Raw genomic sequence first — 6,014 nt, 5'->3', positions numbered from 1 at the left:
GAGGTCTTGGGATGGCAGTGAAATCCTTTAGCTGAGAAGCAACATGTATCACTTCTGCTCATAGTAATGGCCCCACCAAATTTCATGGCCCTGCCTAGTATCCAGAGGTTCAGGAAATATAATCCTACTGTGATGGTTAATTTGATGTGTCAACCTGACTGGGCCAAAGGATACCCAGAGAACTGGTTACACATTATTTCTGGGTATATACGTGAGGGTTTTTAGAAGAGATGAGATTTCGAATTGGTAGATTGAATGAACCATATTACTTTCCCAATGTGGGAGGGCATCATCTAATCCATCGAGGTCCTGAATAAAGCAGGAAGTCAGAGGGAAAGTTGAATTTACTTTCTGCCTAGCTGCGTAGCTGGGAGATTGATCTTTTCCCTTTGGTGCTCTGGGTTTTCAGGCTCTTGGAGTCTGGAATCTTCACCTCTTATCAGCTCTCTGGCCCTCAGGGCTACAAGGCCAGCCTTCCCAGGTCTCCAGCTTACAGATGGTGCACTGTGGGACTTCTCAGCCTCCATAATTATGGCAGCCAGTACCTTATAATAAATCTTTTTCTCTGTATCTATATTTATAGATGTATATATCGTATTGGTTCTGTTTCCCTGCAAAACCCTGACTAAAATACCGAGAATGTGTCTAGAAGCAGAAACCGAGGCATATTTGGAGAAATAGTACTAATAATAGTCACCAAAAACCAACAGGCCTTTACTGTAACAGCAACCATTATGAACCATGTAATACTTAACTTTTTTTCTTCAGGAAAATATCTGTGGCTTCTCTTTTCCCTAGGGGAACACTGTTGGACATAAAATCTTTATGCTTGATCTGGAATGTTCACACCATCCAAAAAGCTACCAAACTTCCTCTGTGTGTGTGTGTGTGTGTGTGTGTGTGTGTGTGTGTGTGTGTGTGTGTCAGAGAGAGAGAGAGAGGAGAACAAAAAAGAAGAAAGAGAAGGTGTGGACAAGAATCTGGTTGGTGTCATTACTTTTGTCTAATTCTTCTTAAGGGCAGTATCCAAATGATGTGTTTTGGCTCTCAGAACATTGATTTTGTATGACACTCTTAGTTTGATAAGCTAAAAGAAAAAAGTAGCCAGTCTTAAGAAAGCAAGGAGAACAATTACGCTTTTCAAGAGCACCACTTCACTCTCTAAACCTCTGACAGCAGCAGCCCTTGTAACAATAGTTGAAAACATGGACTGTGTGCCACGTTTTATGCTAAATGTGTTACATTATTAAATCGTTTAATCCTTATCACCTCAGAGTTGTACAAATAAAGGATGGTTAAACAGCCAGGTTAAGATCATAAAGCTCAAAGGCAGTAGCCACGGTACTGAAATTGTGTCTGTCTGAACATTCTGGATTCCAATCCAAGTATTTGGTGACCAGAATGCCATTCTTCATCATTTCTTTACATTTCCCCTAGTAGGCACTAAGATAATAATTAAAGAACAAATGGTAGAAACTCAGATTTCCTGAAGACCTTTAATCTCTTTTTGAATAACTTATCTTACAGATGAAACAAGAGGGCTCCATAGGGCTCAGGCTGTTGATTAAGGTCACAGAGGTAGCTATTAGCAGAGGCAGGATGGAGACCAAGGCCTTCGGAGGACCAAAGCTATTTACATTTACAGGGGCAGAGGAAAAGGATGATGGCTTACAGCTACCTCATCTACTTCCATTCCCTTGTTCTCACATTATTTCACTCAGCAGATATTGGAAAATATTCTGTATTTCTGGCCTTCAAGTAGATCATAAGGACAGAACTCTCATCAGACATGGTCTCTACATTTGTGGAGAGTGTTATTAATTGTGGCATAAATTTAGGTACTCGTTTGAAACTTCAGGATGTTTTCTATCTTTCAGGCCTTGGAGACTTTAAAATAAATGCTAGTTGGTGTTAGCACCTTTATACTCTAAAATCAATTTTATTCTTCATGCTCAAAAGAGCACAAATGCTTCTTTAAAATGGATAATGTCACTCCAGGTTTGTTGGGCTGTTTAACATTTTACTCTCAGCAAGACTTCTGAGACCCTCTGCCCATCGCTGGGTTGTAGAATTTTCTGGATTTGAACCAGTAACCCAGAAGTGATAGGATTTATATTCTGTGTGTGACCCAGTTACAGTCTCTGGCACCTCCTGTTTTCTCCAAAGGTTGATTTATTATTGCACAACAGATCTTTATACATTTTTTCTGTTACAAGGTATTCACTGGGGGTTGCTCATGCACTGGTTGTTTGAAGACCTTGCTTTCTGAATTCTTTTAATGCTAAGCCATCTATCTTGAATGCTCGGTTTAAGCAAACTTGACTCCCTTTTGCTATCAGATACCCTATTTATAAGGGTAATTTCATGCCATTTAGACAGGAAAAGCATGGCATTTGCTTTTCACATAAAGAATTATGTTTTGTTCTTAGTGCTCCAGAGATCCAGAGATTGTAAAAATGTACCCGGTTGCCTTGGAGGATTTTTCCCCTGGAAAGAAATTAAATCTTAATCTGTTTTATAAAATTCTGTCTTATTACTTTGACCGTATTCACTCACAATAGGTTTCTCCCTGTGTTCTGCAAGAGAAAAAATAAACCATCCTCCAAACTAAAATCTATATTTCATGAGAAAACAGACAAAGGAAAGGAAGGCTGTTAGTAATGTGTAGTATATCATGCATATGTCTTCCTGAGTTTTGAACCATGCATCAGTTACATAAAAGGATGTACAAGGTAGCTATTATAATTACTTGTACATAGACCATAATTTATTCTCCAAAAATATTGCATCATTTGGATTGAAAAGTAAGGCATGCAGTGTATTGGATGCTGATGTTGCCCCACCTACAGCCTGCTTTTCCAACCCAGTATATGCATTCATCGGGGGCTGTGAATGATGACAACTCATGGCTCACTACCCCAAAGAGTTGGCCTCCCTTCTCCAAAGAACTGCCTGAGCTGATAAAGGCCATGCCACCAAGGAGGTCACACAGTGAATCACTGATCTGGAGGTACTGAGGGTCACCACCTCCCCTCAATGTGATTTATCTCTGTGATGCAGTTTATGTTCACAGTGTGCATGGATCCGGCAAAGGTATACTTAACTGAGAACCCATCTTTTGCCTGTCTCCTTTCTTTGCCCTATCCTTGCTTCCTTCTTTCTTTTTGACATCTTACCCTTGCCAAGGATGTAAGGCTTTTAAGAAGGTTTTCCTTTAAGATTGATCTTAGAAGGCATGGAGAATGTGGCTGAGGGTAAGATGATGGCCTTCTGTTCCTCCCAAATTCTTTTTTTTTTTAATTTTTTTTCAACGTTTATTTATTTTTGGGACAGAGAGAGACAGAGCATGAATGGGGGAGGGGCAGAGAGAGAGGGAGACACAGAATCGGAAACAGGCTCCAGGCTCTGAGCCATCAGCCCAGAGCCCGACGCGGGGCTCGAACTCACGGACCACGAGATCGTGACCTGGCTGAAGTCGGACGCTCAACCGACTGCGCCACCCAGGCGCCCCTGTTCCTCCCAAATTCTTAGAGACAGAGAGCTATAGGGAGAAAATATGCTTGATGGCTAAATAATGGAAAAGGGTCACCGAGGTAGCAAGTCCACATTTCTAAACTGACCCTGGTGATGGATCAGATTTATATAAATTTATGACCAGTACTGATTGCCTATTTTGTTTATTTAAAAATTTTCATTCATTGTTTTTTCAACTGTAAATGTGGCATTCTTTTAAAAGGACACATGTTCCTTGCAGAGGAATACCAAATAATGTATGTAGATACTTTGTCCCTTCCAGGAATGGGGAAGTAATTCTCCTCTCCTTGAATATGGGCCAGACTTCATATCTTCCAAAGAATAGGACATAGAAGGTGGGGGGGGGGGGAGGAGAATAATTTTACAATTGAGAAACCTGGGAAATGCAGCCTTCTCAAATGATCAAGGTTAGCATCCTCCGTGGTAACTCATGTTGATATCATGTACCCACCAATAATGTATCATGAGTGGAAGCTTCACCTCTCTGATATTATTCACCCAAATCCATAACCCTAGCCTCATCCTGAGAAGACATCACATAAGCCAAAACTGAGGGGCATTTTACCACATACCTGATCAGTGTGTGTTACAAATGTCCAGGCCATGGAAAACAAACAAACAAACAAAAAAGATTAAGGCTGTCCTTGATCAGAGAGGACTAAGTCTGATGCAATATCTAGACTAGAACGTAGTGCACAAAGAAGGCATTAATGAAAAAAAACACATAAACTCCAAATAATGCGTGTAATTAAGTTAACAGTGTTGGACCAATGTTGATTTCTTATTTTCGTCAAGTACATTATAGTTCTGTAAGACAAAGGGGAACGGGATAAAGGGTGTACAGACAGGCATTCTCTGTACTATTTTGTAATTTTTCTGTTATCTAAAATATCTAAATAGATATCTAAAATAATTCCCACATGAAAAAAATTTACGACAGAGAAAGAGATAGAACACCATTGCTACAATGCAGAGTTTTCTTTCTGAAAATCAGTGATTCACTGAAAGTAGCAGAACCCCTGGGAGTTATCCTAAATATAATTAGTTACTCTTAATCTAGGAGCCCTCACCTTAGGAATTCCAGATTAATTTGAGGAAAAAATTATCTTTTAAATTATTTAAAATCCTTTCATCGTTCAAAGTAAATTTTGAGATCTCACCATGTTCCAGGTACTGGCAATATTAATAGCCATGTGTCTACATTGTATAGTATGTGCTTTAGAGGCTGGCTGTTTGAGCCCAACTCTTCAGTTTCCTTTGAGTAATTTAACTATTTTTGTCCTCAAAGCAGCCCAGAAGCAGGCTCCAGGGTCTGAGCTGTCAGCTGACAGCTGAGCTGTCAGCACAGAACCCGACGCAGGGCTTGAACTCATGGACCCTGAGATCATGACCTGAGTTGTAGTTGGATGCCTAACCGACTCAGCCACCCAGGTGCCCCTATGCATATATATTTAGCTTGAGTCTCATAACCTTCATATTTCAAAGTAAATATATTCAACTTGTCTCTCTGCAGAGGTGAATAAATATTTGGGGACATTTGAAGGAAACGTGTTGCATGGTTTTGCCAATATACAAATCAATTAATAGTGTGAACATCATTTGCTAGAATTTAAATCATTAAGATGAGTAATACATTTTTGATCTCTAATGGATGTGATTTAAAGTGCCATCATAGTCATTTATAATACTAGTTTATTATGACCATTTAAATAAGAAATTGAGGCCATGTGTGAAAGCTACATTTAAATACATTAAAATAGATGGATAAATGGAGTTATGAGATTATATAAACAGATAGCATCCGAACTAGGGAGCTGAGACCACACTGGCACACAGTAGAAGTCATTTCTTTCTCGCTGGCAGCAGGATTGTTTTCTCAATCTTGTCTCTTGCATTTCACCCTTTACAGTCAGAACCAGATAAAACTACTTTGGGCCATTTGTTTACTGACATTAAAGTGGATTTACTGAGACTGAAAGCCTTTCTATTGTCCCTTCTGGGCTGAATCAACTTTATTTAAATGGTAATTCACTCACATATTTCTAATCCCCTTCAAATGCTTTCTTTGTTCATAACAACCAAAGATATTGAGGATTTAGAAAAACAGTTTGCAAATATTACTGAACATATTGGATAATAGAGCCTCCTGCTGTTACTTAGTAAATTAGACATTCCTAAAGAAAATGGAATATTTCCATTTTCACACTAAAGATTTAATATATTAGACAAAGGATTTAAACATAATCCTATATGTATAATTATTCGCTAATTCTAGTAGATAGTTAATAACGACTCTTAAAAAATAGAGTCTGTTATCAGAACTTCCCAAAAGTCATTTCTATTGTGTTACCCCAACCATTACCTTTTCCGCTTAGTTAAAAATATGTTCCACTGGCGGTAACTTATTTTTTTCCCCCAATGAGGTCTTTTACCTCTTGCTTTATTACAGAATTTATCTTTCCTTTTAAAGGATACTTTTA

Source organism: Acinonyx jubatus, chromosome A2 (genome assembly GCF_027475565.1).
Source record: "Acinonyx jubatus isolate Ajub_Pintada_27869175 chromosome A2, VMU_Ajub_asm_v1.0, whole genome shotgun sequence".
Classification (NCBI taxonomy): domain Eukaryota; kingdom Metazoa; phylum Chordata; class Mammalia; order Carnivora; family Felidae; genus Acinonyx; species Acinonyx jubatus.
This window is presented reverse-complemented; position numbering follows the sequence as displayed.